The sequence below is a fragment of the Colias philodice genome, chromosome 13, assembly GCF_061535455.1.
Source record: "Colias philodice isolate Cphi_HAF_F1 chromosome 13, ilColPhil1 Martin Lab GWU primary, whole genome shotgun sequence".
In the NCBI taxonomy this organism is placed as follows: Eukaryota; Metazoa; Arthropoda; class Insecta; order Lepidoptera; family Pieridae; genus Colias; species Colias philodice.
This window is the reverse complement of record NC_143098.1, coordinates 9,671,585-9,685,814: the sequence shown is the minus strand read 5'-3', so window position 1 is coordinate 9,685,814 and position 14,230 is coordinate 9,671,585. Positions and strand designations below refer to the sequence as shown.

The 14,230-nt window shown below is 31.7% G+C and overlaps 1 protein-coding gene across 1 annotated transcript in view; it reads left to right on the top strand.

The window, feature by feature from the left end:
* Positions 1–4,880: 4,880 nt before the first annotated feature.
* Positions 4,881–14,230, top strand: part of LOC149483604 (uncharacterized) — an 86,527-nt gene continuing 77,177 nt past the window's right edge. The window contains exon 1 of the mRNA XM_089702781.1: positions 4,881–5,097. The gene's annotated coding sequence lies outside the window, so the exon portion shown is untranslated. The remainder of the gene's footprint in view (positions 5,098–14,230) is intronic.

Genomic DNA, 14,230 nt, shown 5'->3' with positions numbered 1-14,230 from the left:
ATTCTTTAAGCTCCACTGAAAAGATTAATAGTGATATATCGTATCCATGTGCTTATACTCTTAAACGTTTGAAGCGATTTAAACGCAGTTTTCAATAAGACTGTTAATAGCATTTTTTGTGTAAATATAAACAATATCTTGAATATTAAGCTCTCATTGAAACGTTCTGTTACACTGTCCAATATTGCTGACTTGGGCTTTAAACCCCACCGGCCTATATAGCGGTATCAGCAATATTGTATGTATATAATGACTTGATTTTTTAGTTTACGGGCTTCTCTCTTAATGGTCGCATAACCACTTAAGCTACCGGAAGGGTCAGATCTACCGGCTTATCTTGAGAGAAGAACCAGTACCGCGCGGGGTACAGGGGACGAATCCCTATTGAAAGTGCTATTTCTGTGTGTGAATTATATAGTGAATTAAAAGTTGTGTTGTGTATCGTATAAATTAATTATTTTTTATTATAATTGTGTTTTTTTTTAACACATTTACGCAACAACTTAACAGTTCGTTAACATTGTGTTTATAATCTAGCTCAGGAATCAAACGTTTCGGTCTACATTAGTAGCAATTTAATACCATTAACTTCCATTTTAAATTATTTCATTAAAAACATTTTCATATTACCAAATCCTATATTCTGGTAGGTTACGTCGTACGGTTAACTATAAAAAGTTTATCGATACTAAAAATGCCGTTATATTTCTCTCATAAGTTACTCACGGCGAAAGATTTTTACGTTCCTACGGGAGTGTTATTTGTATGAAAGAAATTGCAGAAATAGGACGGTGGCTATTATAAATAAATTATTTTTTAGGGTCCGAAGTCGGAGGCGTGGAATGAAAGATGAATCCCAAAGGATAATTTTACTGCAGGTACGTTTAGGAATCTTGTTTTGAGGAATTGGAAATGTGAACAATGTTTTAACAGTGAACTTACATTCTGCATGCTTTATAGAATAACTAGGTTTCCGCCCGCGGCTTCGCCCGCGCATTCAAAGAAAAACCCGCATAGTTCCCGTTCCCGTGGGATTTCCGGGATTGCGTCATTTTCCCGGGATAAAAAGTAGCCTATGTCCTTTCTCGGGTATCAAAATGTCTCCATACCAAATTTCATGAAAATTGGTTCAGTAGTTTAAGCGTGATTGAGTAACAGACAGACAGACAGAGTTACTTTTACGCATTTATAATATTAGTATGGATATATGTAATGTAATAAATAGAATATTGATATTATAACCTTTAACTCTACGCGTCTCCTGCTAAACTTGAATTTGTTGCACTATTAATATTATCGATATTTATGCCATACATCGTAATTTAATTTTCAAATTAAATCCTTATCCTTTCAGATGTTTTAATCTGTTCTTCAATAAAAAACTGGATACCATAAAGACTCCACGAACTCGGCCAAGTACTTATTCTTCTTTAGAGAAACCTGAGAAGAAGCTGTGAAAAAATATTTCATTTATTATTGTTTGCAATGTAATCAAAACACGAAAGAATCCGAACAATTAAATATGTGTTTACACAATTCTTAAGTTCAGTTTCTTGAGTCTTCGTATAATTTCCAAAGGAATTATACTAAAAGAAATGATGGTTGAGATTCTGCGACACGCTTACACTTAATTAAAGAAATAATTTCTTTTTAGCACTCCGACTTTTCGGAGTTACGAAAGTTTTGCGGGGAACTCGTATAAATTTTGTTGATGAAAGCGTGTCGTGAAGGAAAATATTGGACAAATAAAGGGTACCTTTGCTTTTGTGTGTATGAATTGGGAAATATGATGGAATGGTGAAACTTTCTCTGTTATGTACCTACTGGCTGCTGTGTATCTAGCGTTTAATATTAATATACTATATAGGTACATGGTTTTCGTGTGATAAGCCTTGTATTTTAATTACTTATATTATCGTACGGACAAATATGCTATCTATCTAAGGCTATCTTCTATACTACTCTTACATAAATGTAATATTTTGGAAAAATTATATGTCATGTTGTCAAATTTTTCTTTTGCGTAAAATCTTGGTACAGAACACTACTTACACTGACGGTTTGATAAATCTTATAAATAATATTATATGTAGAGTCACTAACTATAGCTTTTTTTGTTCAAATTGAATTCATTAACTCCTATAGTTACGTAAATTATTATTCTGCATAACATCAAAAGTTAGCAGACAAAAAGTTTGGCAATTTGATGAACTCAGTGTCTATGGATTGTACGTTTATCGGATAGTGTTAATTAACGTTTTTATTTGAATCTATTGACTAATAATAAACATTGATTTTAAATAAAAAGTAAGATTATAATTTTTATGATTGGAATTAAGAATAAGGTTATTTTAAAAGATAAGTTTAAAGAAGAAAAGTTAAAAGGTAAGATTAAGGTAGCCTCAGCTCTTTTCGATATGAAAATTAAAAATCGAAGAAAAGATAGTACCTATTAGATTAGTACATTATATGCTAATTTGTTACGCAAAAAGACATTTCACTGGGTTATAAATCATCTCCTATACAAGCTTAAGTATAGGAGTCTAAAAAGTCTGTCCAAAATGTCACGATAAAGCAGTTAACGCATAAATTTTATATGGAGATCTTTAAGTAATAAAGAGTGGTGTTTTAAATTATACTTATGTTTTATAGTTATTATCGATAATATTATTTAAGTAAGAAGATGTAGATAGGTTGTTATCCAGGAGTACGTCCAAATGTGGCTAATTAGCCAGACTTTAGTTGTCTCTTTTTAGCATACGTTAATTTAATCATGCCATCTTACTTTGTGTCGTTTTTAAAGATTGAATGTTGTGTTGGTAACCTATCTATACCTTTTTAATTTAAATATAATTGATTATTATATTGAAGATAATACCACAAAATTAGGTGGGTATGTTCGTACATATTGCAAGTATAAAGGTAAATCCTATCCTAATAATCCTACTAATATTATAAATGAGAAAGTTGTATGTATGTTTGTTACTCTTTCTCACAAATACTACTGAACCGATTACAATGAAATTTAGCCCACATGTAGAGGGTAACTTGGTTTAACACATAGGATAGGTTTTATCCCGGAAATCCCACGGGAACGGGAACTTTGCGGGTTTTTCTTTGAAAACGCGGGCGAAGCCGCGGGCGGAAAGCTAGTAGATCTAAAATACTTCAGCGAATGACGTAGGCTACGTTTTGACGTGAAAAAAAAGTTGAAGATTGTGAAATGGGTTATGGAAATTTGTATGGGAACGGTTGAGCAAGCGAAACCTTGTAATAAATATTATTAAAATATGAGAGGGTTCCGTCGTATTTTACAATATTAACTCCATTTTTACTTTTACTGAGCTGTATAATGTATTATATTATTTGAATTGAGAATTTTTGATCTTCACAAAGGAAGTCATTTTAAATATTAATCTTAACGATGTATTTGACTAGATTTTCTTAACTTTACTGTTTATTAATTACCAAATGCAAACATAAATCATCATTATAACGTGTAAAAAGTTTTTTAAGTGTTTTTCAGGTTTCACTTCGGTGTTTGTTTGGAGTCAGAAGGCACGTGTCGTTAAAATGGACAATAATTTTGTACGAATAAAAGTTGAACCGAAAATATTTCATACTTGACCAGTCTCCGCTGTGACAAAGCTTTGTGTTTTAGTTTTACTTTTATTTTCTACAAAATATCTTTCTGTTAGTTTTGTATCACTTTTTTGACGCTGTATTCAATACAATAAGTTTGTGTATTGGCCAAAGGAAAGTATATGATAAATTTTTGTTTCTGACAAATTTTGTATTAATATTTTTGATGTTTTCTGATTAGAAGATGTATTGTCGTTGATATAAATTCATCATTTTACATTTTCATTTTGATACTATATAATAAACTCTCAGAAATAACTTCACTATAATGGGTAAAGTTAAAAATTTTAAGATTTTTATACTTATGTCTTAGAATTAAAAGAGAGAAAGTATGTTTGTATGTTATTTCAAAATACGATTTGTTTCAATAATGAACATTCTTCTGCATAAAGATTTTAAGTGTCTAACGTCTACTTTTGATTGCTTCTACAATTTACCAATGGTAACATACGTATCATACTATCATACCCAGCAAAAATGGAACGTATTTCAGTTTATAAAATATTTATTAAGCTCATATGAATAATTTTATTTAGTTTAAAGCATAAGAATATAAGTATGTATGCGGAGCGAAAGCAGGCGGTTGAAAATCTAATCTTAGAAAACATTTTTGATATGGGTATGAAATGTTCTTTTCCATTTTGTATACAAAATAAGAGGATAATATAAATTTGTTTCCTTCAAAACACTTTTATAAACCTTCAATGTTTGCCGTTTTCGGATAATGTTATGTCCCATTGAAATAATGCTAAATGTAGCGAGGAGTTGTTCAAAAGGTTATTAGCTAAAACGATGGCTAAAACAGTATACAGCAAAAGGGTTATTAAAAATGTATGTGGTAAAATGTTTAGGAGAGCACAATTTTAATTAAAGCAAAAAGAGTCATATTACGCTGTTTTTAATTACTGGTAAAACGGACTTTTATCAAATATTTTACATAAAGCATTATTTGTTCATGATATACCAATAGTGTATCCAAAACCACACACAGCGAACATTTGGCATATTTCCATACACCAAATGTGTATTTAATAATAACAAATGGCTACTTATGACTCTTAAGCGTGCTCTGTTATAGGGCGGAAATTCGTTACGCTAATAAAAAATTCACTTTCAACAAGTAAGCCATTGCGTATATCTCTATACTATACGCATAATGTTTGCTCGACCAAGTTCCTCGCCCGGAGGCTGACTCCATTCATTTTACGTCAGTTTTGCTCAGACTCCTACGGCAGGCGCACGTGTTTGCGGCGTTCGCAAAATTTAATGAAATGCTGTTGTTTTACCATAAAGTATTAATTAAAATAGCTCTCAAAACACGCGGCGTACCATTAAATTAACGAATTCAGTCTAAAATGTGGAATATACATTATTCGAACGCTTTATGGGCGTAAAGTTTTGAAAATAGTGTCCTTGGTTCAAATCGTTTTGCTGTTTACAAATGTGAACATCTGAGTAAGTATTTTTGTGGTACGTTAGTAGGTAGTCCTAAGTAATTTATGGCCAATCGAATTAATGATTTCATTTACCTTTCATTGATTGGGCTTATTTGATTTGGTGTAGTAGTTTGGTGTTCTATTTATAAGATGTAGGTTATTTTCGTGTGTAACAGTTTGAGAAAGCGGGTTTTTGAACGGCGTTTAAGCGTCTGCAATTTTTAGCTGAATGTGAATCCGTTTAATATTTAAAAAGCTTTGTGAGGGGAAAGAGATAGTCGGTGTGTCTTCGCTATGGTTTTTTTGTGTGGAAATTGTTGTAATGTTGAATGAAAATATATTCGTACTATTATTGTAAGTGAAAAAACAAGAAGTGGTTATTCTTGAATTTCAAAAATGCTGAAGCTGAAGGGTTTCATGATTATTTTGGATTATTTGAAAATTTAAGAATGATAAGTATAATAAGTTCGCTAAATTAAGCTTTTATGGTTTGTTTGATAATAAATTACATTTGATATATTGTACGTTGAAATTTCATCTAATTTTATAAACTTTGGAAGTTAATTATCGTTTCCCGAGAGACAGGGAGATCTGCGAGGCGTGGCTTGTATGTGCTATGAATTGTTATTGCAATTTGATGACGTGAATATTCGCTATTGCTAGCGACCGGAACGTTAACTCGAAATACCCAATGTATAATAATTATTTCATGTTTATTTTGACACAAAATTGGAGTAATGTGTTTACTTTTTTATGTTAGGTATAGTCTTTTTACGCTATTTAAGAATGTTCTCAGAACGATCTTATACCATAGGTATATCAAAATAAGCATTCTAATTGATTCACATAGACAGCCAATTAAAGCGATTGGTTTTATGAATAAACGTTGTTGTATAATTTATAACAATTTTTAATTAATGTAAGGATGGTGGAAGACGGAAAACAAAAATAATAGCAATTATTATTCCTTAGAAATTCATTTTTTAAACCTCATAATGTTATACATGAATACCTTTTCATTGAAAACAAACATAGCAATCATGTCTGCGAGCTACACACGAGTTTTCACGGAAGTCGGAGATATTACCGATAAGTCATCTTTTAGAAACAACCACAAGAGAAATTGAATAGAAACTATAATACAAACATTTACAGCTACGGAGCTACGCGGCTACGAGCTACGAGCTACGCGATCGCCTACGATGATCAACCGGCTTTATCAACTTATTAATCCCTGAGATATCCTTAAATTAAAGTGATAAAGTCTGCTGAAATTTTGTAATACTTTGTTCTTATAAAAGTCTCTTCAAACATCATTTTTCTTTCGCAACCATGTTTCGAAATCAGATAAAGGGAAAAGAAAATTTCTTTGCCGTTTCGTAATTGGTTGTTAGAACGGAATTTTAAGGCTTCTTTCGCAACCTTTTTTGCAATCCGTCCATTATTTAGTCTTTGTGAGAAAATGGAACCTCAAATGATAAGAACCCTTATCGGTACGTTTCGCCCGCCAGTCTGTCATGACCATTTATTTCAAGGCTTGCTAGATGGCATTATATTTCATAATTTAAGGGATAAGATAATTCCAACCTTAAGATAGTGTGTTGTTCTTATAACATGTCTTGACAAATAGCAAATGACTTGCCATATATTAAACGACACGACCATAACAAGAACATTCACAACCTTATTTTCGTGTTCAAAAGGCAATAGGCATTATTTAGAAAACAGCGTGAAACAGGAAGGTTGGGATAAGGGTTCGTATCATTTATACAGTGTTTGAAACGTGACAACACATGTAACAAATTGCTGGTTGCTATTATAACGTCAATCAAGAGTAAGGTAGCCTCCTTGGTGTTCACGTGACTCAAATCGTGACGAAGCATCATATCAGAGGATTTAGGAGGTAAAAGGAAGGGCATTTCGGACGTTGATTGGAATGCGCAATTTATTGTACTATGTATTCAGAAAATATTTGATGATCGATAGCTTGTTTGGGGTTGTGTTTAGTGAGCATAAGCTTTATTAAAAATGTCGAATGATTTTTGTTCATTGACACATAACTATCAAATCGTTGTTGAAATTTTAAATATTGTGTAGAAATCAGTTAAGACAGTAGTCTTGAGATACAATGCCAACATGGCAACTTAAATATTATACACATCTAGATCAACTTTTGTTTAAGTATTCTACTTTCTAGAGTCAATCTTAACCCATTGAGCCCCGAACGGCCCGATCGGTCCACGACACAATAGATTTTCTATTGTGTCTGTGATTCCGGGGCCTGAGTTATTAATATGAAAATCGATTTTCTCGCTATCAAAAGTAATAGTACAACATTAAATACTATTTATACAATAATATGATTCATTGCCAGCCCTAGAAATGTAACTGTAAATTCAATTCAAGCATAAATTTTGATACAAGGCATTTTGCCAGTTCAGCTTTGATAAAGCTCTCTAGTTTGAAGCAGAAATTTAATCTTAATTAAGTTAAAGTTATTTCAATGATTGCCCCATAATATAGGGGCAAGTATTTAATAACTTAGTTCTAAAGAGCTAATCACTATAAGCAATTGCTTATATCTATCTATAGACATTGTTTACTTGCGTGATTTTATTGTCTTGCAAACAGAAGCAATATCTCTATTTAAAGTAAATATCGTTAATCTATATATTATTTTCTGGTCTCGATTGAAAATACTCATTTTAAAACATAAAGGTTTTCTTTCTAACGTATAATGATTTCACATGTTAGAGACAAAAATACAAATATATATAAAAATCCCCATTTATGCGGGTGCGTAAAAATCATATCCTTACTCTCATTATAAATACAAAAGTAACACTGTCCGTTTGTTATGATTTCACGCTAAAACCTCTGAAGGGATTTATGTTAATTTTCATAAATTGATAAAACATTCATTTGTGATATAAGATACTTTTTGTGGCAAAAAAATATCAAATGAAGGAAAGAAAAATGGCAAACAATGCCGGAGGGGTAATAAGTTAATATTATATAACATTGGTTGTTTTCTTTTACAATATGGCGTTTCGTATCACAGTTAAAAAGAGTATCTAAATAATATGTTAGGGTTAACGATTCGAAATTGATTTTGAATGGCTTTCCCTTCATGCATTTGCATCATAGTGTACTTTCATGCAAATAAACTTATATTTAGACAATTACTATTCTGCAATTTAGGTGGAAATTGGACGATCGAGTTCATTGTGTTTTTGGTATGGTTCTGAATTATTAAAAACGGCCGACTTTTTATAGGAAGTATTCATTTTTCCAGTATTTTTTGTCAAATAAAAAATGTTTTATATATTTTACGCATAGAGTTGCAAATGTTTTTAAGCGTCCAAGTGATAGCACCCGCTGTTTACTGTGACGAAATTTGCACATTAATAACCAAAAAGTGAATCCTTTCTAATTTATGTCTATCCATTTGTAAAATACCATTCAAAATGCTGGCATCAACGAAAAAAATAGTGCAACGGGTGCAAAATGCGTGTGCCCGCTATTGTTACAATATTCCCTATCGTGATCATGTCACACCGTACTTGATCAAACACAACTCACTTAAAATGGAATATCGTACCCACTTACACCTTGCTACGCTTCTATTTAATGTTATAAAATATAGAGTACCTGTATATTTGTACAATAAATTGAAATGGTTGGCGGAAAATAATACAACCTACCAGACTAGACACGCATGTTCTTTGTTGGAAATTCCCCTGCATAGAACATCTACATTTAGAGGCAGTTTTAGGTATCGAGCCTCAAAATGTTGGAACGACTTACCGCCGCCTATTCGTTCACAACAAAGCTTATCTTCTTTTAAAAAAAAATTAAAGTCATATCTTCTCGATTTTCAAAAACGTTAACAAGATAAAATTTAGCATCCCCAATAGTGTTCCTATGTGTTTATTTATTATTTAAGTATTTATCCAATAATCTCGTTACTAATGTGTAAATATTATTTATTTCCTAAGTATAAGTATATATTATAATTTATAATATTAAAATTAATAATTATAGTATTTTGAAGTATATGTATATTATCATAATATTAAAATAGATATATGTATATATATATTTTTATTTTTTATTTTTTAATAACATTACGCAGTTTTGAGCAAAACATACATCCGCTGTCAGCAGGGCATTCTAAGGCAACCACTGAAAATCAGTGTATCGCACTGAGTGGCAGGCCTTTTGTGGCAAACATAGATTTAAGTTAGAATTAAGTTTCTTGTTTTATTTTATTTGTATTTTCTATGTATCCACAATAAACATATTTCATTTCATTTCATTTCATTTCATTTCATTTCATTTCAAAATCAACCAGCCGTTTAAGTATAATTAGGTCAAACATTATCGTAACAAATATTGCAGTATCGTAAATAAAACGAACTAATCTCATTCTGAAATTTACTCCAACATGTTACGAAGTTAAAAATTGCGTGTCACAGCATCTCGTAGCACATGTAGTAAATAACTCTACGATACGTCTACGATTTACGTTCGTAACGCCTACGTGCCGTAGCCGATCATGAGTTCCTGATCACGTCCGCTTTTATATTAGAACCTTTGACATCTTTCAATACCTATTAGTGTGAATATGCAAGAGGTTAGAAGCCTTCTCATTGCTGAAGGTAATTGTTCTTAGGAAATGTTAAACGTGGAACTTTTTCCGATGTTAAGTATTATTGACTTTGATGAGACTTCAGTTATTTTTCTTGTACACATCTTCAATCATCTCAATTTCTTTTTTCATGTCATAATTGAATAGCTATCGTGGGTATTTTACTAGAAAATTGGTGCTATAATTTCACTTATGTTTTTTTAGTTTTCAAGAAAAAAAGACTTACACATGTGCTGTTATATGGTAGCATATTATGTATTTTTTGTTCACAATACACATCATGATCGAGTTTCAAATAGGCTATGCAGGAACATCTCAATAGGCCTGACCTTTCATTCTATTCCTCTAGTCAATATACTAATAGGGTCTTCAAAATAAATACGCGTCTCCTCAAATTCCCAATAAATCAAGTTAAATTCATGACACTTTAACGAGCGCCGTGACGTCACGTTTTATAATCAAATAGCCGGGATTCAGTGATAATTTGAATGAATTTTGCTAATCTGGTTTTCGTGAATGCTGACGGGAAGTTCGAATAAGGTCAACTTTTGGGTTCAAACGTGAAGGATCGGTCACTCGCTGGATACTTTGTTGTGTGTTAATTAATTTTTGCTTTATATGGGGTAATTATTTAAAAACAGGTACAAATCGGATTAACTCAGTATTTGTCTTTTTACTACTGAGACAATTGAAGGTAAATACGTAGTCATATATATGTAGGTAATGGTAAAATAAAAAACCAGCACAGAAACATAAACGTGAAAGCAAGAATTTCAATGTCGTATCCTAGATAACATTATTAACCGTATTTAATATTAAAAGACAAAGTTTAAAGATTCATATAAAAATAAAATGTAAATGTAAAACATAAAGTGATCGATGAAAAGAAAACGGACCTAAAAATTTATATTTTGGGACAAAATATTAATTTAAATTAATTGACCTACTTAAAAGTGTCTTTAAATAGTGACACAGATTTACCCAAACTCGATTATATTAATATTGATGAATTCAGTACCAAATGTCGATAATAATTCCTAAATTCGACAAGCCTAATGCTAATGCCGTCGTGACTCTCAATTGAATATACATAATTGCTATTTGTATTGATTTGCGAATTAAAATAGATCTCCAAGTCGATGACATAATTTAGGAACGTGTTACACTGGTTTATACATAGGTACTGTTAAAAGTATGTAATATTAGTAGGAATAGGATACATGTAAACGAACAAACTCAAAACCTACGGAAACGATATCAAAAATATGTCTTTATTGGACGATGAAATATATAAAATAAATAAATCATAAAGTGTGTCAAGATGAGCGGCTTGTAACAAATAAAGAATCACTGATATATACACAATCGACTGTCTAAATGGGATGGAAACATTCAGTGTTCATGAGTTTTCTTATTCTACTGTGACATTTAAATCTCCGAAATAATGCCTGTATGGCCATCGCTAGAGGCCTGTTACATGTTCATATAGATAATGTGATTCGTCACTCTAGTACTTATTAGGCGGTTCCACATAGAGCGAGCAACCTCGATAAGTGTGAACGTCGCCTGGCCGACGAAAGCGCATGTGTCACTATTTTACTCGACCGCCATGTCCGCACTGACCGAGCTGCTTCGCGCAGCAATTGCTTCGCGAAGCTGCTCGCTCTGATGGGACCCGCCTAACCACATAGGTCAACGTAGAACCAACAAATCTAGAAATGTATTATTAAAAATACTGACATCAATCATCCAGCTATTCAGGAAACCACGATGCATTAGTATTCATTGGCGGTACATGGTAAATACTATGTGTATCAGGTGCCTTAGTTGTAAACATTAGTTAGGATAGGTAGGTAAGTTTAGTGTCCTTTGTTAACCGACTTCAAAAAAAAGGATTTTTTTTTATGTATGTACACCGATTTCTCCGAGGTTTCTGAACCGATTTACGTGATTCTTTTTTTGTTCGATGCGGGATGGTGTCGAATTGGTCCCATAAAAATTTTATTCGGATAGGCCCAGTAGTTTTTATTTTATGAGCATTTTTGTCTGTATTTGAAAATGTTGCAAGTGCAAGTTTGAAGTCGGTTGTTTTTAACGCAGTTATCACTTGTTTAAGAATAATTGTTAGGCTTATTTATGTTAATTCAAGCTTAAGAAGAATACAATTAAGATATCAAAGTTACATAAATATAACAAAACGAAGTCTATCAAAGAAAGTACAAATTTGGACAGCCCATAAACATTCTCAGAAATATTTTGCTTTGTAAATCATGCCTATAAATAAACTCAAAGTCAAACAATTATATATTCAAATAGACTTCATGTAGAAGAGCTTTTGAATCGTTAAAATACAGAAAAATAATAACTTACCACGGGTTTGGAAAGCAGTTTCTACTCTGTTAAAACTCTGTTAAAATCTCAATGTAACAAGATTTACTACATGTTTAAATAATAATCATGCTTGGGTACAGTCATGTGGTGTTATAGCGACAACATGAATTTCCATCTTCTATAAATCCATAACTGCTAAAACATCCAGTAACTAAATAAACATAAATCTCATCAATGTTTCTTATAACCACGACCATATCACCCTCTTAGGAATACATGCTCCCCTGCGATCGATTCGCCAAATTAATTAGAAAACTTTCTATACATTTTGTTACAAAGAGATAACGATTTTAAAGGTCCTTTGTATGTGAGCATGTACTATTATAATCTATTTATACACACACATGTATATCTAATGCTTCTTGAGCACAGCTAAAGCACTAATTACATTCCCTTGTGGATATGGCGTCTTGAAATTTGAATTACGGTTTCAAAGGAAATGCTCAGATCAATATTGTTAGAAAGTTTTTAAATGTTTGATAAAAAGGGGATTTTACATTTTTATTTCATGTTATGTGTCCGTTTGCTTTGGCAGAAATAGATGGAAATATTTGTCGTAATTTAATCGTCGTAAGTCAATATTTAGTGTAGAGTGCAGAAGTCAATACTAAAAGAGAATTGCAATCAAAAATCATACATAGTATTTACACGCTTTGTGTTTAAATACATAAATATTTACTGCCTCTCTTATGTTTATTGGGAAATAAAACGATCGTTCAATGTATGAAGGATACCTAAAGATAATAATTTTACGGATATATTATGATACACTAACTGCGCTTCGCAGATTCACCCGCGTTCCTCCGCTCCTGTTGGTCTTAGCGTAATAATATATAGCCTTCCTCGATAAATGGGCTATCTAACACTGAAAGAATTTTTCAAATCGGACCAGTAGTTCCTGAGATTAGCGCGTTTAAACAAACAAACAAACCTTTCAGCTTTATAATATTACTTATATTATATTACTTAATAACTAGATACTATGATTGAGAAGTCCTGTCCCCTCGTGGGGCATGGGGCGGATGCATTGTCCATTTACTTCGCTCTAATGATTGATGTACCTAACGGGAAAGTAATCAGCTTTCTTTCTTTTTTCGTAGATTTCTGCGGTCGATCCCAAGTTGGTTAATCAGTGAAAACTTTATCCACTTAGAGGAGAAATTACTGTGTTAAGATGCTAAGGGATAATCCTTCTGGTTGTAAATCAAAATTAGATTAATCGATCCAAAATAATTTTGAATATTACTTTATTTAATTTATTAAAGTTGACACAAAAATAGTGTAACTATTCTTACATAATATATTTATTTTAGTTATAGCATTCAAATGCTTTATAAATGAGAATTCAAAAAATTTTCAAGAAATTGTATAGGTAATAAACCTCTACTTTTGTAAACTATATGTACATTAAAAAGATAAACGACGAAGGTAATGTATATCTTGCGAGAATATAGTAAACTACTTTTCTTGTTTCTTTCTAAAATTGTCTCTTCGATCAATCACAATTTGACGTGATTGAGGCATTTTATAGACAAACAAAACCTTATATAGATAAATGCGAAGTTCAGACATTAGTCGCGAAAGTTCAGGTATTTTTCCTACTTTGTAACTATAGATATATTTTACAATGATTACTAGCTGTGCCCCGCGGTTTTACCCGCATTGCTCCGCTCCTGTTAGTCTTAGCGTGATGATATAGCCTTCCTCGATAAATGGGCTAAATAATTTTACAAATCGGACCAGTAGTTTCTCAAATTAGCGCGTTCAAACAAACAAACTCTTCAGATTTATAATATTATAGGTAATAATATAGTATGGATTAGGTTTCATTTGTAAGAGAAATCGCGACTTGAGAGTATTCATTACATTAGTTTTAAATTGAATTCATAATAGAATTAATAACTTATTTTCACGAAAGGTCACATTTACTTTTGTTCTGAATATATTTTTCTTTTTTATATTCGTGAAATTTGAGTAGTTTTTATCCTAATACAGGGGTACGATTTCAGTAACAAAAAAGTAAGAAGTCTTCAGAATATACATAAAAATAGAGAACAAATATTAGAGTCAATTTTTTAAGTAAAATTCATACTAATATTATAGCTATTTA